General features: G+C 42.6%; 1 protein-coding gene across 1 annotated transcript in view; it reads left to right on the top strand.

Annotated features, from left to right (window-relative positions):
* LOC144767557 (lutropin subunit beta-like) overlaps nt 1-27,769 on the top strand; it is a 32,552-nt gene that overhangs the window by 4,361 nt on the left and 422 nt on the right. The gene's annotated exons all lie outside the window — the stretch shown is intronic.

Here is a 27,769-nt window from a genome sequence, read left to right as displayed (position 1 = left end):
CACATTAAGTAGAGCCCAAATCACGAACTCCACCCACGCCCCTGGGCCTAGTGCTGAAATTGAAACAATGAAATCAGGGGCCCAAATTTTTCGAATGCTGGAGTGAAGGATACCAAAGCTGCCTGGTCTTGATTTCACCTCCTACATACATGCCAATCGACCCGCTTCAGGCGGTAGACTCCTGATTCTTAAAGCAAAATGTGATTTCATTTTAGCGGTCTCCTGCCTGAAATTGCCTCTGCTTCAATAGAAGACAATGGGGAAAATGCGCTCCCCCGATTTTGTTTTTCTAAATCTAAACTTTCCTTTACTTCAAATGTGGCAAATACGCTCATACCTCTTTATACCGCCACCTTACACTTCTGCCTCTGTTTCTCACACTTACAAACTATTTGTCATCCCTCCTTTCTCCCTTGTCATTGTATTCCAGCTGTTAGGGCGTGGCCATCCTGCTGAGCGTCACTGTCAGGGAGGAGTGTTTATAAGTGTTTAACCATGCAACAGTTGGTGTTGTTGCACCAAGGATATTCTGCTGCATAATTACTTATAAGGTCCCAAAATCGAGACCTATTGGCTATCCCAATGCTTTTTCAGTATGCGCGCAGCTTTGAGCAACTGTGCAGGTCTATTTGCTGTATTTCATAGGATTTAAGAATGTTGAAGCTCTAGGTAATGGCAAAGCTAGCACCTTTTAGGCAATGACGATTAAAAAAATAAAACAATTGGTAAAAGCATCCTCCTTAATATTTTGCAATGAAACTTTTACAAACATCTTCTTACAACCAACCTTGCACCATTTCCCCAAGGAATTCCACTTACAGTACTCCAGTAAATCAAGACCTTTTGTTTGCTCTCTTTCATCCTAATTGTTGAGATAATCGCGCTGCTATACTACCTTGATCTTGAAGCTATTTTGGCCAGTGGGATTTGCTGAAACTTTTAGTGATAGGACAACTTGGGCAAAGATTAATGCAAGAAGCGAATGTTGGCAGTAGTTTTACATGCAATTGTGAAATGGTAGGCAAACTATAAAATGGATATGCAGCTCATGGGACAGACAAATATATTGGATCCACAGGTAGAGAAATGGCACTTGATAGTGAAACGTTTTTTGCATTACTTTTTAGATGCAGAACTAAATATGTAAAGAAAGCAGCACTTCTGTAAACCTATCGCATCTCAGGTGTTTCAAAATTGTGTGTATGTCCTAATCTGTTATGCTTGTGACTTGCTTTAAAACAATATAGCTTTTTTTGTTGCTTCCCTTAGTATAAAACATCTGTGAGATAGCATGCCTTCTTAAATTCACGTTCACAACATATCACTGCATTGCCTCATTTAAAGTAGGACATCCAAACCGAGAAACTCAAGACAGCCACAAGAAGCAGGTCAGAGAGATGAATGAAGGGGGCATTGGCAGTCAGCCAATATAGCAAACATTTCGAGATAAGCTCCCGCATTTGCAGTTACAGCAGAAATAAGAAATCTTTCACTTCAGGCAGCGTAACATGAACTTAGCAATTAACACCCATTTCGCATTTAAGCAGCCTTTATATGTGCAGATTAACTACTTGCCCGCATTTCCATTTCTTTTAAGCAGCCCGGCCCCCTGACTTCCCCTCCCGCTGAATTACTTCACAGGAGGCCCCCTCCCTTCTGCTGAGCCATCTCAACTTCTGAAAATACTTGTCCTTTAGCACCAAGGCTTAAATTACGGACAAATGCCGTCCGTGAAAACTTCCTTCACGGACAACGGACATTATGGTAAATTCACGGACAGTTCGTGAAATTTACGGACGGTTGGTCACCCTATGATTGTAAGGCCCACTGGGGAGGAGTCTGCGGCATGGGAAGTGTGAAATAGGCCCTGGTGTATGCAAGGTAATTGCCCTTCAGCATGCATCGGCTGGACAGGGAAATGCAAAAGCACGGAGAGGGGGGCTAGTTATAAGCCGCTTTGTGGCGCTCTTGCACCACGCAACGTGGTGCAAAAGCGAAGCAAACCGTACATGTGATTTATGAAGCTGCGCAAGGCCACTGTGTGTAGCCTTGAGTGCCTCCAGAAATCTGGAGAAAGGCAATGCAGCGCAAATTGCTGCGTTGCCTTACTCTGCCCTTGGAAGGCGTTCCATGGGCGTTGCGTGGGTGTTCCCATGCAACTCCCATGGTTTTTGACACCTTCCCAGATTTACCAGACCTGGGAATGCACCAAAAAGATATATCTTCTCAGGTGAGGTTTAACAAGGAGACATTTCTTTATTTCTCCTCAGTACTTCCTCTTTCTATGTGTGCTGCATTCTACAGCATACATAGAAAGGGGAATATGTAAATGTAAATGTAAATTGATACTTGTATAGCGCACTACTCACCCGCAAGTGTCTCAAGGCGCTTGTACGAATACCGCTGTGGAACCCATCCTGGCTTTCCCTGTGAGGTGTCCACTCCTGGGCACCCCCAAGGTGGAGGCCAGGCATCCTTAGCGTTGTGGGGGCCGTTGTGGAGATTAAGCAAGCTACTGACGAGAGTTGCAGAGTGGGACTCCATGATTGGAATAGGCACCGAGGCGAGAATTATCAGGTCTGTGGAATTTTTGAGCTCAAGACCCGCCGAGGCGGGGAATTGAACCCTGGTCCCGGGCTAGACCTCTGCATCAGGGTCTGCCGCTCTAACCATTGATGAAGAATATCACTAGTGACACAAGTCATTAGACCCTGCTCGCACTACTTGTGGCAGATATCCATCTGGATGGATATCTGCCACAAGTAGTGCGAGCAGGGTCTAATGACTTGTGTCACTAGTGATATTCTTCATCTTATGTTTGTGGAGGGTGGCTCCTCCTTCCCTCTCAGCACACCTATGTAAAAACTGTGGAGTAAAATTACATAATTTAGAGACTACAATAGATCAAGGAGTGCACTACTCAACCCTATTCTGATTAGTGCTCTAACCATTGAGCCACACTTCTCCACAGAATATGCCTCTAAGGATTGTTTTTGTGCAGGAATGTGTCCCTTTCTCAACAAAAACAATCCTGTATGCATACCAGGCATCCTTGTATCATGATGCAAGGGTGCCTGCATTGGCGCTAGGCCACCAAAAAGTATGCTGGGGCAGGGGAAACGGCATGAATGGGCTGTATTGCGTTAAATACAGCACATTACTTCCCTTTCCCTGTCATGCAGAGCAGAGCAACAAGGTAAGTTGATGCTCTGCGCTGCGTGACTTTCTCGTAAATTGGCCCCAGGGTGTCTAACACCTCTGGAGCTGGTACCACTGTACCTGCTGTATATTTTTATAGTTATGACTATGAGACGAGCCCCTTCCACTAGGCCTCACAAACATGGTTCAAGTGCTGTGAGTCCCATGGGAGGTTCCCACAACCACTGGACCTGGCAGTGCTGGAGCGTGGCAGCAAGGCCCAAAATAGGGCAAACCCCTCTCCTGGGCCTCACAGTGCTGGATTCACAGTTGCACAGCCCATAGGAGAGGGTCAGTGGCACAGACACATTTCTACGGTCCTTGGTGCAAGCTAGGTGAATTGTCCTTCCCGTCCACTGGTTGGAGAGTAAAACACACTGTCATTATTTAGATGAATGGGCACCTAACACCCAGAGCCATGGTGCTACTGCATATATTGCACTATTGATGGCTATAGCCAAGAGGGGCTCCTTTCCATCGGCCTCTCAGCCTTGGTCCAGTGCTTCAAGGACCTTGAGATGCCCCTCACCCCCAATCTTTGGTCCTGCATCTTTGGATCATGACTGCGAGGACCATGGGAAACGGGCCAGTGCTGTAGTAAAGATGCCATGTGTCCTAGTGCAAGCAAGCTAAATTGGCCCATTGTACACTGACTGTGTAGGAAAATAAAGCCATAATTTTGGTGCATTGGGCACCTAACACATCCGCACTATACCTGCACTGTTGATATATGCTCCCTGGAGAGGCGGCACATCTCCTGGGCTTTGCAGCTATGATCTAGTGTTACAAGGCCATATCTTCTGCCAGTGGCAGCCGTCGCTGATTGGGGTTGGCAAGCGGGGGGCAAGGGCGGGGGGGGGTGTAAATAAAATAGAAATAACTTAACTTATCGCTGCCGTTCATCTTCTCCATGTCAGGACTCCGCTGAACAGGAACCAGAATGCACCCAGGCTAACCCAGACCAATCACAACGATTCAATGTAGCATTGTAATTGGTCTGAGTGCTGATGTTCTCCACGTAGGCTGTAATGCAGCCTGTATGGAGAACATGTGAGTGCACACGAATGTATGGCCGGCCCCAGAGGGCAGGCCAAACAGTCATTGCATACTTTGAGTAGGCAAAGCACTTCTCCCCTGCCTTGCTCCGAGAGCAGAGCAACCACACCCGCAAGCAAAGCTATATGGAAACATAAAATGATAACTTTGTTATTATCGTTTTATGTTTCCTTTATTTACACTGCTTAAAAGCAGTGGGGCGACGCTCCTCCGCCTTAGCGGAGGAGCTGCCATTGTCCTCCACCTCACAGCGCTGGCCCATAGCTATGAGACATATGGGAGAGGAACCAGTGACGTAGCGATGGTGCCATGGGCCATGGTGCAAGCAAGGTCATTTCCTCCCCTCCCATCTGAATATTGGATGAACAGTAAGCTATAAACATACTTTGGATGGGTTGAACTACAAACAACTATGAACCCTGCTGCGGCCGGCATGACTCGTGGGTGGGGGGCAGGGAGTCGCTGGGGGGTTAAAAAAATGTTTTAACTTTCCTTTGCCTGCCCGGTCCGGTCCTGCGCCGCGTCTCCTTCTCTCTCTCCAGGCCCGGACTGGTCGTTGTGGGCACCGGGCAATCCCCTGGTTGGCTGCAAGGGTGGGGGCCGGTTTTGGGCCCTGGGGGCCGTTTTTGTTGCAGAGCCGGTTTTGCAGCAAATCAGCCCTGTAACAAAATCGGCTGAAAAGCGGCCCTGGCAAAGCGCTCGCCCCCCTCCCGCCCGGGGGCAGGGGGGCCAGCCAAGCACTTTGCCAGGGCCGGTTTTGGTTCCCAGTCCGGCCCTGCTCCGAGTCCAAGGAAGCAGGCAGCTTCCTTCCCCATAGCCAATGACAGCGTTGTGATTGGCTGGTACACCGACCGCACAGGCGTCTATGGGGAGACAATTTTCTCCATGTAGGCTGCATGCAGCCTACATGGAGAAAACGGAGACTGCGTGTGACTGGTTTGGTCGGCCCTGGGGCTGACCAAACAGTCAGCGCCCACAATAGTGGGCAAGCCACTCCTCCCCTGCCCTAGAGCAGGGGAGAAGCAGAAACATAAAATGGTACTTATAATACCATTTTATGTTTCTGCTTCTCGCGCTGCGAGAAAGCAGTGGGGCGACGCCTCTCCGCCCACATGGAGGAGCCGCCCCTGCTGCACCTACTGAACTATTGATAGGTGCACCTCCTGAGAGGTGTCCCCTTTGCCTGGACCTCACCTCCATCCCCATGCTCTCCTTGGGATTTCCCACCATGCCCTGCTACAGTGTGTGTGGTGCAAGTCTCAAGCCACATAAAAATCATTAGGGTGGGGAAGACACAAGGTCATCTTCCCTTCCAGCCAGATTTCAGCTGTCGTGTGTGCGCCCGGGAATGATGGCAATTCAGGAACATATTCATTAGTTGCACAAACATCATTAGCCTGTTTTCTAGGCCCTGTGCTTGCACAACACACCTCATTCATTTAAAATGCAGAAGCAATTCAGTATGTTATCTTGGGTCACATACAGCAAGGCCTGTATCGCATGTAAGACCAAAAAATACATAGAGAAGTCTTGCCACACCCGTCAATGTAAAAAATGTACAAAATATTCAGCCATGGTTCAGGCTGTATTGCTGGAACCTGTGCAGGTGAAAGGAAACGCTGTACATGTGTCTATTACGTATGAATGCGTTCAAACAATATGCAGTATGGAAATTAAAATGCATCTGAGCACATGGGGCTAGACTCACAGATTGTTTTCTACACCTAATTGAAGATATGCCAAAAAGAAATGCAATTACGGATTGTAAATTCTACATTTGCGGAATTTTATGATCATCCATTTTACATACGATGGTCAAAAATCAAATAGCATAGGACGTAAACCTCTTGTGTAAAATTAGAATCAGGGCCGGCTCTAGGGAGGTGCGACCCGTGCTACCGCACCGGGTGCTGACTTTCGAGGGAAGCTCTGTTTGTAAATTTATTATGATTTTAAAGCACCTGCTACTGTGTTCCTTGCCTGCAGCAATTTCCAGGCAACAATAAAAATGTCAAGATAACTCCGCTGATTAATGTTCTTCCTACAGAGAGATTGGAGTGTTGCCTAGTTGAGGTTTTGACTGATCATAGAGGTTAATATACCTGTTGCAAAGAGCCTGTACTATGCAGATTACAAGGTGCATATAAGTAAATAGGTCAGTAGGTTACTGCTTTATAAGAGACATTCTATTGTTATTTGTGATTTGTAAGCTAAATTCCTAATATAGAACAGTGAGCTAATAACTTTCATAATTAAACTGCATGCCCACTGCAAAGTATAGATTAGAGCATAGATTAATTAACGGTACAAAAAATATTCATTTGCGTAGAAATTGATTGTTATTATTAGTTCCTTTTTAAATTCTGAGTTTTTGCTATTTTACACCCAGCACTCTTAAACTACACTGCTTACCAGTATGGATGAAATGTGACTCCTGCACCTTGTAGTCCTCTGTTTTAAGAAACATTTCCAATACACTGATTTACAAATGTATGATTGATTGTCTCTGTATAATGTGTGTGTAATGCAAAGTGCTCTGACAACCTACACAGGCATCTGTGGCATATATAACTAATTAACTGCATCTTAGAGAGTGGTTATGGAGACTTGAGGAGCACTGTTAAAGGGTGGTGGTGAGGAAATCTGTGGCAGAGGTGCTCGTCGGGGGAAGCCAACAAACACTGACGCATCGGGCGGCACCAGCGCTACAGCCAGTTCCCATTAGGATTATAGGTGGGAAAGGGGGCATTACCAGCATGGGTTGGGATAGGCCCTGGCCCCATTGGTGCTCACCTCCAGACCATGTCTTTTACTGTCCCATCTTTTCCAGCAGTAAACCATCATCAACAAGTCTTGTGATGGGTTCTACATTGCATCCAAGCATTTTAGCTACTTGATGCATCTGCTGTTGGTGGCATCGCCAGTCTGCCTTTCTTTTGGTTTATATTGAGTGGCTGGTCTTATGGTATTTGACAGCTATGTTCAAGCTGATTATCTTTCACAAGTACTACATTTCTCACTTGTGAGTGTTGAGTGGCTTGTGAGCGTCCCGCTTTGTTGTTGCCAATTTACAGATCTCTTCTGGAGTTGTCAGGGGCGAGATCCACTCTTTGTGACACGTTCAGTTAGCAGTTATAGTACGACCTGCCCTATTAGCAAAGAGGCCGGTAAGGCTTTGTTAGAGGTTATGAAATGGACGGCTACTCATGGAGGAAAGCAAATAAGGTCAGCTCCAGGTACAAAATCTGCTCACTTGCAATATTTGAATCTATTTTGTTCTCTTGTGAATCTCCTGGGATTGCTGTTAACTTCTGGCCACTACGTAGCAACACGATGATGTTAATTGCTAAGAGCATCAGGTAATCTTGTTGCTCTCTGCGTGGAAAAGGATCCACTGTCAGTTCATAGCCGGTGACTATTTGGATTACTGAAGATGTCTACATTTATCTTTTCTACTGGGGTCTAGCATAAGTTTTCATTGAGCTGAAATCTGCTGGTGTCACTCTATCTTTGGACTCCACCTTAGCAATCTCAGTATCAATTTCCTCTTCAACTGATGCATCTCTTCTAGGTGACCACACTGAATGTTCTGCTCTTGCCTTTGTCTTGAGGTTGTCCTGTAGCGATCAATTGTACTATTCTTGTTGTTAGCCAGCATGATATTCGAACACAGAACCTGCTCAGCAGCAGCCAATATTTGAAATGCATCAACTTCTCGTGTTGATTCATGATAGCATCCAGCCTCTCTGTAATGGCCAGATGTGGTGCTTACTGACATCAACCCAAATCTTGTATTTGTTCGCACTCTGATGATTATCTGGAAGGCGTAAGCCTCTGATCAGTGCCGGATCAATTATTTGCTCTTCAGCCTTGAGTAGTATTCTTTCAGCCACCACCTTGGCAAGATGTTCTGGTCTGTCTATCTCTTCCTACTCATTGGTAGTGGCTCGTGTCGTCACAGATCCTGAACCAATTGTATATCCCCTTTTTCTTGATGAAAAGTGTGACAATTCAGGGTCGGACCTTCGTCAATCATTCTTTTGACACCTGGTTGCTGACACAAAACAGGACGAGTCTGTACAGTAGCAACATGGGCTGTTCTACCCTGTGCAGACTGACTTATTTGTTGAGGAACAGAGTGAAACTAAACTAAGAAGTTGCTTATGGTGTGCTTGCTAGCGCTAAACGCAAAATTAACAGATTGTAGATTCTCTGGTGTGCAACAGTTTAGGGCGGTGTATGTTGTTGAGTCTCTCCCGGATTGTCCCTGTTTCTAATAATGGCAATTGCAAAGACCCTAAGTCTTCAAGGCCCATTTCACGGATTAATGAATAGTGGTACAATTTAGCATATGAATGGTGCAGTATGAAGGAAAATCCCCTATTTTCCGAGTGTAGGGAAGATGGCTGAACCACTCTTCATTATTCTAGAGTTGGTGGCCTTGGGCAAAACAGTCCGCTGGAATTACAGCATCTGAGGATTTATTCTTGGACGCCCTTATTCCAGTAGACCATCTTGCCTTAAGTTGGAAAATAGGGGATTTTCCTTCAAACTAGACCAGTCATATGCTGAAATGTACCGCTATTTACTGAGACACAGAGGACTCTGGAGATCTCTTTGTATATAGGAAATAAAGGCTTCTGGTCATTAACCATGGTTCAAGCCGCTTTTGGTTATATTTTGAATTTTTTCACAGTTGACCTTTCCCTGGGATTTCCTTCAGGTTCCTCCCCCATGTTTTTTATTCAGCTTGCACCCTGAGAAAGGTGCAACCAATATTTTGGGTCTTCACCGAAATGTGCATCGGCGCTTACCTTGGATTGGAATTCAAGGACCAGAACATCTGATTAATTCAACTGTTCAAGAATTGAGCAATCCAGTATATAATATAGAATTCATGGTTTCTGTAGAACATGTATACGAAAAGGGTTTATTAATGTACAGAATAAGGGATTCTGAGTTTGATCCATGTTGTTTCATATGTATAAATACTGCTTTATTCTATTGAATTGGTGTTGTATGTTTTTGGATGACTGACATATGCTATTTAAAATATATGTTTGTAGCGTGATTGATCGTCTTATTGTTTTGTTGGGGGGCCTGGGTCTCTCCAGAGTGAATATACATTGCCATTAGTATTGTAATTGTTGTTTTGGCACAATATATTGTATATACCTAATTTTTGGTGAATGAACCATAAGAATTATTGAACATTTTGAATAAATATAATGTGTACATTTTGGTGACAAACATGGCTTTGCGATTTGCTGCTTGTTGTTTGTACTGAACGAGGGGGCTAAATTGTGACTTACTGGGCTTTGAAATAATTGATGAGATATCGTACTTCAATTAATGCTCTAGGCAGGCAGTTTTTTGTTTGAATTGTGAACAGTGTGGAAGGCCACATCTGAAATATTGTAACATTCTGAAGATCACCGGTACCATATTGGGTTCAGGGATGGAGGCCTCTACTGAAATGATGAGTTCAGTTCTAAGATCCTTTACTGGAGTCTTGTGCCTACATCTGAAGGCCTCATCTGAACTATAGTGTTCAGCTCTGGAGGCCACTTTGGAGTGTTGTGCTTAGTGCCTGACACCACCTGAAGGGTCTTACAACATTTGTAAAACAGTCATTGAGTGTCTGGTTTGAAAATTTACAACCTAGTTTCTTTAAAGTGTTTTTCCAGTTTCAGTTGTCCATCCAATGATTCTTGATCACATGCCCTGAACTCTAAAAGGCCTCAGGACACAAGTTCTACCTTAGATTATCTGTTTGTCCCCACTGCAGTATATGTCTGGGTTTAGGTCCCCATAAGTAACACTCGAATTCATATCAATAGTTCGTACACTATTCTACTACATCTGCTTATTTGGAAGGTTCATACTTGAATATGCAACACGCCTAGAGGAAAACCGATTGTGCAGGTAAATAACATTTTCCGAATGCAGCCCATGTTTTAGCAGATCACTTGCTGTGCTTAGACTGTAAAGCCCTTCTGAAGAAGTGACTGTCAGAAAGTAGTTGAAGATGTGAATAGAGTCTTTAAAATAATAACACTGGTGCCTATCTTCAGAGCTGTGTATCCACACACTAAAGCCTTGTAAATGTGTGAACTGATGCCCTGGCAGCTGCTCAATGTATGTCAGCTACATAAAAGTTACCCAGGAAAGGCAGGATAACATACTAGTAGAACGTGTTTGTGATGCTCCTTGAAGTAACAAACCTGAATGCATCACAAATTCATCAATCCATACCAACATTTGACACAGCCTTCCCTTGATGTGACAAACACTTTACAGAAACAATTGGTTAATCTGTCACTTATTTAGAGTGAGCACTATTGGACATGAGAGCTCTTTTAACATCGAGTGTTTGTAAAGAGGTTTCTGCCACATTCTGTGGGTTAGTAAACAATGCTGGTAGCTCAGTTAAGTGATTGAAATGAAATGACTGACATGGGTGACAGCAGTACTACATCCTTTCTCACCCCAGTCACTGGAGATCGTTAAGTTGCTAAATATTCTATTAGGGGACGCATTTGCACGTGTGCATTTGAAACCAGTGCTTGACATGATGCCATCATTCCCCATCTGACAAAGAAGCAATGTGTTGGAGAAGGAGGTTTGGTGTGCATCTCTATAAGCAGGAAAGGGTTGACATAGGATGGTTGCCTGCCACCTCACCAAAGACCAGCCTGAAAAGGTTGCTCTTCAGCCCTCTTCATCTCAGACGATTAGGAAGGACATTTTAGAGTTAAGACAAGAACGTGCACACACGCCCACCACAATTTATGTGAGCCTCGTTGGATGGAAAGTGCATACAAATTGAGTAGTTGGGAGGGTTTGTAACGATAAAAGGTATTTCTACAGCACATCTAGAAAGAGCCCTAAGAGTGATGTTGAGGCCCATTTATCAGACTGGCTAGTTTTTAGTGTGATAAATATCGCACCCCAAAATATCCAACACTGATATGTTCCGAAATTTTTAGTTGATATAATGATCACTGGTCATAAGTATTAAACTCAAAATAGCATGTAACATCTGGATTTTGGAGCTTACTGCACCACAATCCGCATGTCCAAGTATTTGCACGCCATTTTTAACTCTTTGAATCCCTGCGGGTTTGACATGCAAAAATGTAACGTGGGGTGCGATCTGTATCACACTGGTATCTACTGAGTTCGATAAGCATTACAATTCTTATACTTGCGAGGTTAGGAGCGTCTCATGGAGACGGCGTCAATAAAGCTTTCGCTGGACAGAGTCCAGTCGCTTAGCCCACCGCAGTGGGGCGTCTACTCACCATAGATGCAGGTCTCCAAGGACATAGAGTTGACTGTGATGATCAGCCAGTTGGCACAGGGAGACTCCCTGCAAAAGGCCAGCTGGTGACATGCAACAGCTAGAAACTGTGCCTGAGGCACGTGCACTCTCAGTCGCCACATAGCCAACCAGGTCGAGGTTCTGGAGACGGCGAGGCCATTGGTATGGTAAAGGAGACCTCCAGCAGTGCATCAAATATGACAGTGTGTATTCGCATAAAGTAAAGTTTTCTCAAGCTTCACAGATAGACACAATAGAGCCCCAGAGCTAGAAGGCCAAGCCTTCCTCACATACAAAACAAGACGGCATGGGCCCCTGCGGTCGCCACATACCTCCATTTCATCACTGACACTGTTTTCAGCCCTAAGCTTTTCACCTATGAAGAATTGCTATCAAAAGTGTTAGTCTAAAACTGATAAAATGGCTGCCACCATAGGTAAAGTACAGGCAGCAGCAGTACAAACTGCATTAGAATGCAGATGGCGATCAAGATAATTACTTCTCGTTGCGTTAGGTAATTTAGGGAACACGCAATTACTCTCAATACCTTAATCTGTAAACGATCATATAAGAACACAATAAGGATTATTTTATTCTACATCTGATTGACGTTGATTACTTCAATTAACCCTAGAGCGAATTACATAACGGGATTACTCTAATCCATGTACTTTACCCTGCAATTTTGTCAGATGATGACTCAGATTGAAATGCTTTTAATTACACTACAGTAGATTTATACTTCTTTGCCCTGAATTAACTTACAGGAAAGGATTACTCAAATACTCCATGTTATGCATTATATTCTAGAATGAGTTTTTTTTTGTTACTTTACCTTACATTAGATTTAAAGGGTCTATTATGATTAAATGACACTTTATTTGATGGCAGATTGAGTGTGTTCGGTAATCTTTAACGCATTACAGAATATTACATTGACTCATTTGCTGTGCATTGGATTATGAAAATAAATTCTGCTGCCTACTTTACGCTGTAATAGATCACAGAAGCAAATTGCTTGGTTACTTTCACCTGATGTAGAGGAGCGGTATCTGTTTACATTATCTCATATTAGATTGCAATAGTAGTTTACTATGAGGTCTTTAACCTGTGTTAGCTAAAATTACCTTGATTACTCAATGCTTTATTAGTTAACATTTCAGCCTGCATTATATTATTGAATACTGCCCTGATTATTTAACCCTGTTTTAGATTGCAGGATACTACGTTGATTACGTTGCCCTCTATTCCATCACAGGAAGTGATTGCTATGAATATTCTATGATGCATCTGAATAAAGAGGACGAGTACAATAATCACTTTACCATGCATTAGACTGATAAATGCACCGACAACTTTAATATTAAATAAATTACAGAACCATATTGATCCAAGTACTTTACCCTAAACAGATTAAGGAAGATAAGTAAACTTGCTGGGTTACAGAATGAAACTACCTAGATTGCTTCACCCTGCATTAGATTACACCAGATGACTCTGGTTACTTAACCCTGCATTTGCAGTAGAGATTAATCTAAATACTAAAACCTGTAACTACAGATTACTTAACTCAGGATTGTAATTCAAATGATGACTTACAATATTTTACTAGAGTAGAAAATAGTCTGGTTGCTTAATACGGTCTTTTATTACACCATGAGGTCGGTCTTACCACTTAATCATACATTAGATTACAGAAAGAGACTGCACTGTAGGAAAGAGCCATTTTTGTATGGTCATCCCCAACACTTTTTTCTCCAATGGTGACACATTTGACTCTGAAGTGCGCTGAGCCCTGCTAACCAGGCCCCAGTGCTAGTGGGCTCTTCCTGAAATATGATGAATGTGAATTAGTAACCCCAATTGGGAAGGACTTTAACCTCCCCTATAAGTCCCTGGTAAGTGGTATCAGTGGTACCCAGGGGGCATGGGAGTTAAAGAGGTCACCGGGGCCTGAAGCACTGATTGTGCCAGCCTGAGTGACCCAAGTAAATAGATGACAGCAGGCCTGCCATTCCAGGAGCAGTGCACACTGCTCAAACCCGGCTTTGCCCTTACCATGAGTGGCAACGTCACAGCACTATTTTTAATAAATGTCAGTCACCCTAAGGTAGGCCCCCTGAACCCAGGAGGTAAGGCGCATTATATTAAAGGTGTGCACATATAATTGCAAGCATTATATGCCCTCTTCATTATGGACTACTATTAGTGATCAGGGGGACATAAGATAACATGAGCTAACACCCGGGTCCCCTAGAGGTTGTCAGCTCCATTATGGTCCCACTGAAAAGTTGTTTGATATCAAACAACTTGTCTCATCAAACCCGGCAGTTTTTTAAAGTTGGATTTAATGTGACATGTGCCAAAGTGGCTACCTTAGAGGTTGCCCATATGGCTCCCCAGTCTTTCCTATGCTTTGGCTGTTAGTCTGCAGCTTCTTCCGCCAAGACAAGAATCTGACCCCCTGCCAAGAGGTGTGAACTCGGTCAGGAGGCAGAACCAAAGGCCTGCCTGGGTGGGGGGTGTCACCTCCCTCCCTGGCAGGACGGCTAGAGAATATGCACATCATGGCAGTGAGCTATCAAAGCCCTGACTGACTTCGATATGCAACCAGCCTTCCTTCCAGGGGAGGTAAAAGCCAACCCACTACGCCAGGCACATTTGCAACCCAGGCAGGTGGGAAAATTAGGTAGTCAGGGTGTACACCCCCAGAAGGCTAGCCACATCCCTAAGGTGGGCCACCTGGTCTGTACAGCCGAAGAAGGATTCTGCCATTTTTAAAAGTGTTAGAACAGAGGCTGGGGCTAGTAGCCCAGTGGCTACTTACACCCACACCCCTAATGCCCCTAAACCTAGCTTTTAAGGGGCTCCCTTGACGCCAGAACCTCAGATCTGATTGACTTGCAACCAAGGACAAAGAAGACACCAGAGTATGTGACTTCAACCAAGGACAAAGAAGAAATCAGAGTCTGTGAATTCAGTACCTGCACAAAGCCACACCTGCACCTGTGGCAACCACCCTCCAACTGCACAACTGCGACTCGTCCCAGACCAGAGACCAGTTCTAAAGGGAAGATGAACCCCTCTGAAAGCCAAAGGCAACACCAGATCGTCCTTGAGCTTTGGTACTAGTCCCCTTCAGCCTGCAAGCAAAGCACACTCCTGGAACCAAAGAATCACTGGCCATTGGGCCCGCCAAGGGTTCTCCCAAAAGTAAATAGTCCAGTATACGTTGTGGAAAACGTAGTCCTGACTTCTAGCAGGTTTCAGACAGCTGCCATTTTCCCTCGGAATCCAGGACGTTGAACTAACCCAAGGATGAGATTGCCGCTGCCAAGGTGTGTTGGTGGCCATCCAGCTACTACTACCTTTGCTCTACGGTGTGCTTCGAGGGAACCTGACAACACCTTCAAGCCGCTGCTTCAGTGGCTCTGTTGTCAAGCTTTTGCATCAGTTTCCTCATAAGCACTGCCTAAGTGGTAAAACCAGCAAACCTGTGGCTCCCTGACAACTCTGCAACCGGGCCCCACAAGCCAGGTAAAAATCAACTGAGTGCCGGACCATGGTCCTGGGACCTGCCTCACCTTATCACCCAGTGGTTTCCACTGAACTCGACCTACAACTGACAGATTGTCACTAGTATTTTTTTCCCTTGGCCGCAATGTTTTGCCAGAGTGAAATGCACCAATTTATTTTTCCATTAAAAATCCATAACTCTGGTTATACTCATCCGATTGTCTTCGTTTTGGTGTCTAAATTTATATTAAAATCTGCGTTATTTTTATAAATTGGTGGCAGATTTCTTTCAAGTCATGTCAATTACATACCGTCCATGTTGGTGCTCTGAAATGCTCAAAACACGTTCCTCTAGTAAAGCCTGACTGTTCTGTGCCACACTAACACGAGTGAGCTAGGGATTTATTAGTGTGAATCCAAAAGATCTATTTGAGGAAACATGAAGGTATTACATAGTGAAGCCTAACTAGCCTCACTACAAAATACCCCACTTTCCTGCAGCACTGATTACTTTGTTCTTAAGTAGAGTGCAATATAGCACTCTGGTTACTTTGCCATTTAATAGATTGCTGAATGAAATTACTTGGATTACTTTACTGTGCTTTTGATTACAAGGATTACTCAGGTTACATAACCTTGCAACAGATTGCCATTACTTTACACATGGAATTTATATTATATTATCCCATCTAGTGGAACGTACAATGAGATTTCTCTTATTGCTCTACACTGCAATAGACTGCATAAGGAGACAACTCTGATTGCACTCCACTGCCGTAGGTTACTGAAAGAGAAATGTTATTGGTATAGACCATAAGGGAAATCAACAAAGCTTAATAAAGGAAACAAAATGGTGCACTAAGAAGAGGTTCAAATACCTTTTAATGGATTTAAAAATACAGTAGCAAGTGTGTTCATTAGGAAAAGACATCATAAACATCTGTGTGTCGTTCAAAAATGTTAAAGCATCTTTGTGGAACAATGTACGCAAGAACCATTCTGTGTCGTAACCGTACAGCGGAACAGTCAAATTTCAGATGATTGAGATCTTACATATAGCCATTAAAGAAAGAGCAGGACGTTGATCATGAAGCACCTTCACATAAATATCGCTTTCTGGTTTATGTTCCAGTGATAGTTTTTAATAAAGTGGCATTCTCTTACCGAAGGCTGTCTCCAACAAAGATCTATACTATTTCAATTTTAAACAATTTTCGGTGTCCATTTTAAAGCTTACTTGAGGTATTGCCCTTTCTGGGCCAATTTTAGCGACACGAAAACCAGTTATGTAATACTACGTAACACTCTTCAGCAGTAGCGGCTGATACCGGACCCGGGAGATGGGGCGGGGCAGAGGACAAAAAAAGTTTAAAAAACATAAAAATAACTTACCTGTGACCGACGGCCGCCACCTCCCCTCTGTCCTCTTCTCCCAGACTCCAGTCTCACAGCAGGATGCAGCAGGAAGCACCCAGCTCTCAGCCTCACGATAGCCCATCGCAACGCTGCAACACAGGGTTATGACTGGTCTAAGCGCAGACGTTGGCGCTCAGCCAGGGAAAGGGGGCTGGGCATGTTCTCCACGCAGGCTGTAATGCAGCCTGCATGGAGAAGATTTGAAGAGCGCATGAATGTTTGGCCAGCCCGAGAGGGCAGACCAGCCAGTCATGTGCACCTAGAAGTGGGGGAAACCTCTCCGCCCTGCTCCTCTGTCGTCGAAGCAGCCCCGCCCCAAACACAAATCTGCAGCAGAATGAAACATAAAATAAAAAAATGCATGTTATTATTTTAGGTTTCCTTTACTTCACTGCTCGAAGCAGTGGGACGATGCTCCTCCGCCTTAGCGGAGGAGCCGCCACTGCTCTTCAGACATTTCAGAGAGCCGTTTAACATAGTTACAAATATTTTTTTTAACTTGCTACGTTTCTTGCGAAAAGAAAAATATATTTTTTTTCCAAAACTCTCTCAGTTATCCAACCACTGAATGCATAAGACGATAGCTCCAGTAGATCATAGCAGCTATAGCCAAAGTAAAAGTGTGAATTCTAGTAGAAGTGCTTCAATTGGGACTGTGGGTCCCAAAAAATAGAGATTGAGACATATTTTCCCTTCTACTTTTTGCAGTAGAGGACCAGGAATCAAAAGGCATATATTCAACTGAATAAAGAAGTGTAGCAGGAGTTTTCCCTCATACAGGTCAATTAGATTCTTAAAATACCTTCTATCAAGTAATTTTTTTAAGGAGATGATACCCCTTCCTGAGCCAAGGCCTTACCACCCTGGTGATTTGTATGATGCTTATCACTCAAACACTCTTCTGCGATATGGGCGTGCTTTTAGGGGTTCCAGTCTTTCATGACCCAACACCCACCTGTATCGGCTAGATTTGCTTTGGTCTCTAAAAGTCACAACCTTGCTCTTTGACACCTTGAACTTCAGAAAATGTTTAGTCTCAAACTGGTACATTTTGTTCATACTACTTTGGAGACCTATTAGAGTAATATTGAAAAGGATCCCTTTGTCTGAATACATTACAATATGGATAGGATCCAGTCCCAGCTGAGGGGGATAGCAGTGCAAATATGCGTATGCTCGTAGCAAGTCATGTAAAACAATTATAGAACTAAAATGCAGCCTGTTTCAGACCTTTCCCTGCCCCGGTATACTCCCATTAGCACCATACACCAAGTGGTAGGGTGAGGGGTAATTCTGAACTTTAGAATGTGTGAAGGAATCTAGAGTACAACCTGTTTTTCCCATAAAGTGGAAACAGGATGGCAAAAAAATAAACACCCTGGAACAGTCAGCCCCCTGGTTCCAACATACCTCTCCAACACTGTCTGAACCGTGGCTATTTAGGATTATTATATAATATTTGTAGAGCGCGGCTCACACCTCTACGGCATCCTGGCGCTTGCTTCTCCTAAGAAACTACCATTCAATGGATCTTTAAAATAATTATGTGGAAATAGCCACGTTTTAAGATTTTTCCTGAAATTTATGAGGTCCTTAATGTTTCTCAGCAATGCTGCAAGTTTGTTCCAAAGTTTCGTCCACCCAGTTTCATTTTCCGAAATTCTGGATTACATAGCTTTGCAGCAGTCTATTGTAGATTTCTTGCCGGTGTGTATTGTTTGAATTTCTTTTGCAGACGTTTAGGGCCCTTTCCCTTAATTGCCTTGAAGACTACGCACAGTGATTTAATCGCTATCCTTTCCTTTATTGGGAGCCAATGGCGCTCCTTCCTAGCTGTAGAGGATGACATTCTAGGTCTGTTCAATGCTAGTTTTGAGGCTGCAACTCGGATCGGAGACCAAAAAAAAAGGACTTGCATCAATTTGTAACCATGCGCATGCTTAGTGCACATGCATTCAATATGACAGTCTGCAGCATAGCCTTTTTTTTCTCTCTTTTAGTAATGCTGAACAGCATCATGGATGCTGTACAGCATGGCTAAACCCATTGGAAAGCCAAGAGGTCCTAAAGGCAAGACTTATTGGCTTTACCAGTGCTTATTAACTTTTGGGGTGTGACTTTCTTGCTCATACACAGTCCAGATTTAGAGATAATATTGTCCCTTAAAATTCTAAACAAAGAATTGGCATTTTTGTGATTACACTATACGGCCACACAATTTCTAAACCTCAACATTACCTCCTGCTCAAATTCAACCCTGATATCATAAAGTGGTACCGACATTTTTATACTTTGGACTGAGTAACCACTAAGGTTATTTTCGAATATCTGTGCCCCAGAGAGGAGCCCAAAGGTTTCATAGATTGTAATCATGGAGATGATTGTTTAGCATGCAATAATGCTCTTGTGAGTTGGGTTAGAGGGAATATTGTCTTCAAACTGACCAGTAGTTATAAAACTGCTCTTCTCCTTCAATTTCTAGAGTAGGTTTGCACCATGATTATTTGCTTTACTATGGTGCAAAAATATTCCTCACAACGTCAAAATAAGCATTTCATTTCTACGCACACCCTGTGCATGATTACAGAATTTAGGAATTAAGTCTTCCACAAATAAAAAGCAACCAGTAATACGCTCAAATGTTGCTACAATAGAATGACAAATTGTCATCTGAATTTAACAATATTGCAGTTTACTTCGAACAGAAGGAAGGCTTATTGCTGTCCCGATAATAACACGGAGGAGTCACACCTTACACCTGGAGCAGGAATATTGGGGTGATGGGAAAACCACATAGTTAAAGGACTATTCCACGGATAAGTGGGTGCCATTTACACCACTTGCAAGACCTTTATTTTAACCTTTGGCAGGGCTACAATTTACTAAGTATTTATCAGGTTTCTTGATAAATATTAGCGACATTAACACTTATTAAAAAAATTATTTTATGCTCTCCGGAAGGTAATCTTGCCAAATTCCAAGACAAGAATCAGTAAATGTGGGGTAAATCAGAGTAGAGGTGAACTCTTGGGGCTTGTTTCGATTAAACACCCCCACCCTCCAAACATGACCATGAGTTTACTTCATCTCTGCTCCCATCCTGCAGACTGGGCTCAATTTGCTGAGGGAGATTAACAACCTGATCACATGTAGCAGTTGGTAATACTACAGAACATGCCTCCATAGTTAGTTCCTGGGATATTGCATAACAGCCTTCAGGGCAACATAAGCAACTTTTGATAGTAGATAAGGCTTTGGCGTCTAGACATATCATCTGGGTGGTAACAGTTACTGGAATAACATCAATTCTTTGACTGCGGAATAAATTACAATAGTTCAGTCTCATACATGGAACTCATTTAGAAGTAACCTGAACTATATTGATTTGAAGAGATGGAAATGATTCTGAAGAGTAATCAATTTAATGTCTACTATACTGATAGAGCGCGCAGGTCACCCGACTATGAATTTACCATACTCACCTGGGCCCATAATCAATAACGCATAATTTAATCAAGTAACCTTCGCTCTATTACCAGTTATTTTTACCTACTAGGTCCTATACCATTGACTTACCAATCCTGGTCACTGGTACCTGTAAACCTATTGGATCAGGGTGTTAGCATAAATAGGAAAATACTTTTGCACTCATATCATAACCACAGACTCAGGAAGTTTTAAAATCTTTATCTAAGTTTCTTAAATGGTCATGATCCAAAGATTGAACACGAGTAGACTCTCAATAATAAAAACCAGAATCACAATGTAACTATGCAGAAAATCTTATAAACTAATTTCAATCACTTAGCAATAGGGAAGGTAAAGAAAAAGGACTTAATATGCAATCAAAATGATTTTAAGCATTTAACTATATGGAGGGTAAAGAAAAGGAACATGAAATACGATCAAAATATTTAAGTATTTAGCAAAAAGGATAGGGTAAAGAGGAACATAACAATTTAGCAATAGGAAGGGTAAAGCGATGGAACATAATATGCAAGCACTATTATTCAAATATGTAACATTTAGGGAAGGTGAGAGAAGGAAACAAAACAACAACGAACCCACACAAATTTATATTTACCTAGGAATGGTGTGAAGAACTAACCCTGGCCACAGGTCAGTTTAAAAGACAGAAACCCGAAAGTTGTAGTCGCCAGTAGGCATGCAGGTGCAGATTCAGTACAGGACAGGTAAAACCAGATTTGGATTAGGACAGGATCACCAAAGGTTAAGACCAGCAACCGCAGTTCAGTTGCAACCCCAGCGCTACTCCCTCTCTGCAGCTAATAGTCAGAACCCCGATTGGGTTATCGATTTCACAGACAAAGTGCTTCGCCAGCACCTCAGGTTCCCGGAACCCCGATTGAGTATTGAATCTTCTGACAGAGTGCTCCGCAGCCCTCTGCTCTTGGTCACCTATTGAGTGCGTTGGGTCAGTGACAGGTCAGCTATTTGGACAAGTCGGACAATTTCTCTAGCTGAACATACGCTAGTTATAATATTTTTCAGGTCAGTGTACCACCCCCCAATGTTGCAAATGTAAGGATTCCCAATTTGGATTGGACAGGAAATTGAGGAGAGGTCATCACACCATACCAAAATGACACTTTTCTCTTGAATATTCTAATAACGTTCCCACCCATCAATTTTATTTTTCTCACGTATGTTTTATTCCCCCCGGCAGTGAATGTATCAATAATAAATACAATGTAGTCTATATTTCAGCTCAGTTTCCTTCACAGAGGTCAGAAGTTGACTTTCCCATGAACATCTTCTAGCAAGTCGTGCCTTGGCCGAGTTTCAATGACAAATGACATAGCTCCTTCTGGAGTTTTGACATGCGCAGTTTGGCTTTTCAAGATGGAGTAATAGAATCTCTCGGGCCCAAAGATTACGATATATGAAAAATAGAAAAGAAACAATATTAGAACACAGAATAAATTAATACACTGTATACCATGTCTCTCTACTCTATACCCATTATTCTAAATTTAACTATAGCATTAGGATTAAGCAGAACGAAAAGCTTGGCAAAAGCAGCAGTGCAAGCTTCTTGGATGTGAAGACATAGAGCAGCCATATTAATACTAGTGCACAGAAGTGAAAAGATACCCTCCAAAGCATAGAGTACGTCATGTCCCGTGAGTATGACAGACGCATACTCAATAGAAACCATCGCATAGCAGCAGCCATCTTAGATGCAAGCGTATTATGGTTAGCAAAACACATAAGCAAGCTTCTCTCGGACACCCAGTGTTTATGTAAAATGTGATTTTAGTAAGACAAACATGTTGATTAGTGTTTTTAACGTTATTCGAGGTTCATGAATACAAGCAAGTCGCTTCACGTGCGAATCCTTGCTCCATCACTGTGTTCATCATTTTTAACAGGAGCGCATATGGATCAGCCTTAAGATTCTGATCTATTTAAAGGGGGTCCCAACTAGGTCTGGGTGTAGTTTGTGGAGTTTTGCTATGCAGAACTCCGCGAAGTTACAAAAAAACTCTGCGTGGTTCCGTAAGTAGTGAAGTGTAGTGAAAACTACTGTTCGTGCTGGTCTTCCTGCCGCTCGGGTAGAAATTCTAACCGAGCTACAGCTCGCAAACTTACTGTTCAAGAGTGCGAGCAGGGGAAAAACTCTGCTGCGCTACGCGAAGCGGAGTTTTCTGCACTCGCAAGCTCCATGGAGCGTGGAGTGCAGAAAGCTCAGCAAACTTCGCGAACAGAGCGGAGTTCAGCACCCAGGCGTAGTCCCAACATAAGCAAAGAGATCTCCAAAGTCAATAGTTAATAACTGTGGGACTTTTTTCTGTTGTGACTATACAGCTTTTTCAGAAAGCCTCTGTTCGAACTAGGTCATCACACCCCCCAATTATTGATGCATCGAAGTGTCTTCTAAATTCAGCCACTAAATGGTTGAATCTCTAATTGGCCGAATAGTTGCCTACAGTGATCGCCTACGAGAATGAGTTTGGAGACAACTTTAGGTTGGAGTTTGACCTAGATGGAAAAGTTCACCCAACTCTAAATTCTCCTTAGTATAGGTTTGAATCTTAAGTTCTAGATCTCATATTTAAGTTTCTGCGCTTCTTTCCCTTTTATATAGGTCTCCTTCATTTATGGTTTCAATTGTGCTAAAGAGGTCTGTTACTCCGCCTTCGCTTGCTTCTTAAAAATCAGTTAGCAGGGAATTGTTTCTGCTTGGTCAGGAAAAGCTGCATTAAAAAAAAACATTTCACTTCCCTGGAATAATTGTATTAATGAATATACTGGAAAAATGGATTCCTTTTTCTTTTTACATGGCTTGGAAATTTAGTTTTCTTAACATCGGTGGCCCTGTTTAATTTCCCATCAATTGTCAAATTACTGCTCCTTTCTGCATGTTTGGTGGACAAGAGACATGCAGGCGTGCTTTCGTGTCCCTTTAAAAGATGGTGGGGGATCTGAACCTGTAATAATTTGAGATTGTGGTAACTCAGACTTTTCACTGGTTTCGGGACTCCTGGCTAGGGCACCTAGAATAGACGACATAATTCTCAGAATAAGGTCAGTTTTGAATATCGTTTACACCATATTTAAGAAAGAACTTAATATTCTATTTAGTGCATGAAGAGCTGAATTACATGGATTTCTTGGAAAGTTTAAAGAATTTTCAAGGAGCATATCACAGGTAAGTACTCGTCGAATAACGATTAATCACTAGGGCTATCACTGAATATATCAAGAGTCTCTTTAGGCAGTACATTAGATAGTGGTAGTTGTGCAGAGCAGACTTCTTTGTTGGGTAAACTACAAGGGTATTAACCTAGACAATTTGAGGCTACTAGTTTCAGCAGAAGACGGAGAAAATTATCTTTGCCCGACTCCATCTTTTATATTTCAGTTACCTCCGTATGCAATGCTTCAGAGAGTAAAGCAGTTTTCTAAAGAATGCATATTTACAGTGATTTAGACCTTCATTGCCAACAGGCTAAGAAAGAATGTTGGAATAGGCTGTAGCCCTGCTGAAGAGCCTACATGCATAGATTTCCTCCAATAGGCAGCACTTCTCTTTGGTGTAATCGATCTAAAGTGCAATTGTTTAATGGTTTTGGTAAAACACTAACTAGCAGTCGCACTTTCAAATGTATGTGATAAAAATTACAATTGTAAAAAAACAATGCAAAAGCAAATCTTTATTTAAAGCATTGGTAACTATTCCTCACAGTTCATCCAAAAGTGGCAGACATGGAATATAGCACTGTCAGAGAAACTCAAGGCCAGATTTAGATTTCAGAGTATGGATTGTACAACATCAGGGTAATGGGGTAAAATACTCAGTTACCCTGATGGAGTACCCGTCATGCTATTTCAGAGTTGACTGTCAGCCCAGTGAAAAACTGTAGTCATTGACAGGAACCGCCATCACAATGGTTCCGGTCAGTGAGCTAAAAAGTTTGATGAATGGCTCTGCCAAACATGACAGCCGCCTGTGAAACTTTTAACAAGTTTTTGTTTCTTCAAAACAAAATCCAAAAACGGGATTTTGCTTTTGAAAACACGAAAACTAATAAGCCTCATCCCAAGGGAGAATTCTCACATGGTGTGGGGGTAATTTAACGGGTTTTTTCTGTCCCTTACTGCAATGTTTTTCACACAGTAAGGGAGTGTAAAAGCTGGCCATTCGACTGACCATTCTAAATTGGGTGGGCGGTGGGATGGCCAAACCTCTGACGTCCCTTACTCCATCAGGTTGTTGCAGGAGTAGGTCAGCGACCGAGATTGATTAGTCTCCGTTGCGGAAATACTTGAGTTCTGCTCAACTATAAATCACTGAAACAAAAGGGGTAACCCAGTGACCAGGGCTGGATAATTAATAGCAAAAAGGTGACCCCTATGGGGGAAGAATACCCCTTGACTTCCACGGCAAACTGTCAAGAAGGGGGTACAAACAACTCAAACACAAATAACTCAAAGTTATATATTGATTTCATGTGTTACTGCTCTGGTTTGAGGAACTTTTGTTTAAATTCATTACAATGTGACAAACACATTTTTTCTATAAAAAACATAAGATGCTCTAAAAAAAAAAAAAGGGGGGTGACGGCGCAGTGAAAGTGACAATAAGTGCAGAAAGTACATATGTGCTATGTACAGAAATATATACATGTGGCTGATAGGAACAATAGAGTGTTAGAGATCAAAACCCGATGAGTGAGTGCCGATATCCACCATCAATTTCTTGAAAAACAGTCCACATGTTATTTCTGTTGATGTTACGACCACTGGGTTAGATTATTTAAAACGGGTCATCATCAGGATGCAAAAGTATATAGGAGACACCAATTGACTGAGGCAGCCAGTCAAAAGAATTTCTAAACACCAGTCTTTGAATTGTTTTCAAAGTAAGTGCTCATATACGTTGGTACAAAAGGGGGTGGTGATGGACGGAGCATCAGAACCAATCAAACACTCACACCCAGTCAAAAGATCTGGGTTTGATCCATCACCGTTCTTTAGCCCACTCTGCCACCCCAGTTCCACTCATACCACTCATATACGTTGGTCAGTGTAAACCGGACCTCATGGAGGATGTTCTATCTCGTCAATGGATTCCCTGCAGGAAAGTCTGCTAATGTTTTGCATGTGACCGAGGGAGCTGAAACTTTGAAAAGAAGCTTTAAATCATCAAACTAATGTCTGGTTTTCAAGGGTGCTTTTTCCAAGTTCAGGTGTCTCTCCCGGGCTATTAGCTGTAAATTAAACAGGCGGGTCTTCAGTTTGGAGTACCCTTTACGCCACTCTCTAAATTAGCTCTTTTGTTATAAAATGTGATACAGACAAGAATCTGTATCAACTAAGGGACCAGTGAACATAAATGATTGGAGGCTTAATAGCCCAAATATGCAATGGCCAAATGTTTATAAATGGTTTAGATAATTAAAAACATTTAACATCTGCATAAAAATAATGCACCAGATTAGGGGTGCAAAATGTATTCTAACCAAGATGGGTCCAAGATTAGCAAAAATGCACAGTTCGGATTCTTCAGTGCCACCTGCGCGCCAACTCCCCAAGATGTTTCCAATCGTTTGAGCTCTCTAAAAAGGTCTCCATACTCCATTGAGCTCCACTGAACTCCACAGACTCCTACAAGCTTTTGTGTGCTCTGGTAACCACCGTTGTGATCACACCGCTCTCTTCGGTTTAGTTTAACTCTGCTCTACTCACCTCAACCCCAAAGAAGCTCAATCTGTTTCTAGAGCGGGAACCACATAAGATCTCAAGTAACCTGCCGGCTAGAAGTAATCCGAACTGCACCTTCTCCTGCCACAGTAATAAATTACAGGATTCTGGAAGGAGATTACCTTGAAAAAATTTCAAGATCAGATTACAGGAGATTGCTTGATGACATTTGCTTTCACTTACAACAGGGATTACATTGATTGCTTTGCTCTGATTATTTTGTTTGGCGTTTATTACCTTTATAATTTTACCCTGTACTAGATTTCAAAAGGCGGATGACTTTAATTACTTTTCCTTGCACAAGATTAGAGTTTATTTTTCAGCTAACATTAAGAACGGACAGGTTAAATACAGCCAGTCAACAAGCTTAACACACAGACAGCAGACAAATCAAACAGTCCCCCCAAAACTCAGTTCTGTTCATCGGTCTCCACTCACCTAATACATTATGCAGGAGAAATGGGGAAACTGTACATACAGCATGGATCCCCACAAACATCAAGAGGCGAGAATAAAAAAAAAGACAATTTTTCTATTTGGTTTTATCTCAGAGTCCTTTTCTCTGCCTGCCTTATGCGGAGCTTAAATGTTTGCGATTTGAGAATAATGCACTTTCTCCCCCCATGTAAGAGATATTTCTTAGAAAGCATTCACATTACATTGCAAAGAATCTACCAAAACATTTTTCAACCTAACCGGTCAGTGAATATCGTTTTACAAGCCTTATACAATTAAGTAAAAGAAAAAGCTACTAAAGACACTTTTGCAGCAACAATTTTATATATAGAGCATTATGAAAATAATTGTAAAAGCAAATAAACAAATTAAACATTCACATTTCTGAATTGTTTGTCAGGAAGAATGTTGTCCAATCCTAGTAAGTGCCTATTGTCTTGTGGTGCGAAGGAAAGTCGAAATTTCATTGACAGTCACGTCTTGGTTAGTAACAGGACAACAAGGTCTGTCAAGTCATATTAAGGCAAAACCAGTGTACATTCAAGAAGATCAGCGTGTCATGTCTGCACCTTGAGGTCCTACGGCTTGATACTCTGTGTGAATGGAAGTGTGTCCTTTGTCTGCAAGCTAGAGGTACCACTCCTGTAATATAGCAATAGGTTTCACGCAGTGACGCTTCAACGCCAAAGCATAATCAGAAACTGCGAAATGCTATTCCACAAGCTGTCGTTGGACTACGGTAGCAATAGCTAAGACATTAGACACATTTTAGGATGAAATATAGTAAATCGAACACGCTTTTGATACGAGGAGCAAAGACCCTTTTTCCTGCGAGTGTTTGCTACAGCTGACAATGATTGTACTTTAACAAGTTATATCTGGGCTCTTATAACTCCATATTAATAAACTGCTCCATTGTTTGCAAAGCTAAATAATTAGGATATTAAGCCCACTGCCGATGGCAATAACGATTGTTAAAAGCTCTGAACCTCAAATATAGGTCACAGCTGCAGACGAGAGCCTGTAAAAAGGGCAAGGGCCTTTAACAACCATTATAGACTGAGATAGAAGGGCTATTGTATGCACCGGGGAGGGAAGGTAGAATGTTCCAATTTAAAAAGGGAGAAGCAGAAAAACAAACTTCGGAATGTTGGAGCAGAAGTGCTTTACCAGTCATTACTGGCTTTGAGCCACTCCATGGTCTTCAGTGGAGCTCTCAACATTCAGGTGCTATAATACTGCTTGTTTTTCTCAAGTATTTTCTTCAGGGAAGTTTCGAGGTTTGCTGTTTCTCAGGTTAGAAAGTTGTCGATTGGAAAATCCTGAAAGGTGAAACCCCTGGGAGCGCAGATAGTTGCTTACTCTAGTGAGTTGCCGAGTGGCCTGCAATGTAAGTGGTAAGGCAGTCGTCTTTCTGAGGCACACCAGAGTGAGCCTCGAGGTACGCAATAACACAGAGAACTACAAGTGAGCAAGTGCCCTTTCCTACAATGATCCAGACACTAATTGTGGTTCCCCCACCACCCCTCAGGCTCAAGGTAACACACACTGCACTAGTGGAGTTGTGGACAGACA

The sequence above is a fragment of the Lissotriton helveticus genome, chromosome 7 (assembly GCF_964261635.1).
Source record: "Lissotriton helveticus chromosome 7, aLisHel1.1, whole genome shotgun sequence".
Lineage (NCBI taxonomy): Eukaryota > Metazoa > Chordata > Amphibia > Caudata > Salamandridae > Lissotriton > Lissotriton helveticus.
This window is presented reverse-complemented; position numbering and strand designations above follow the sequence as displayed.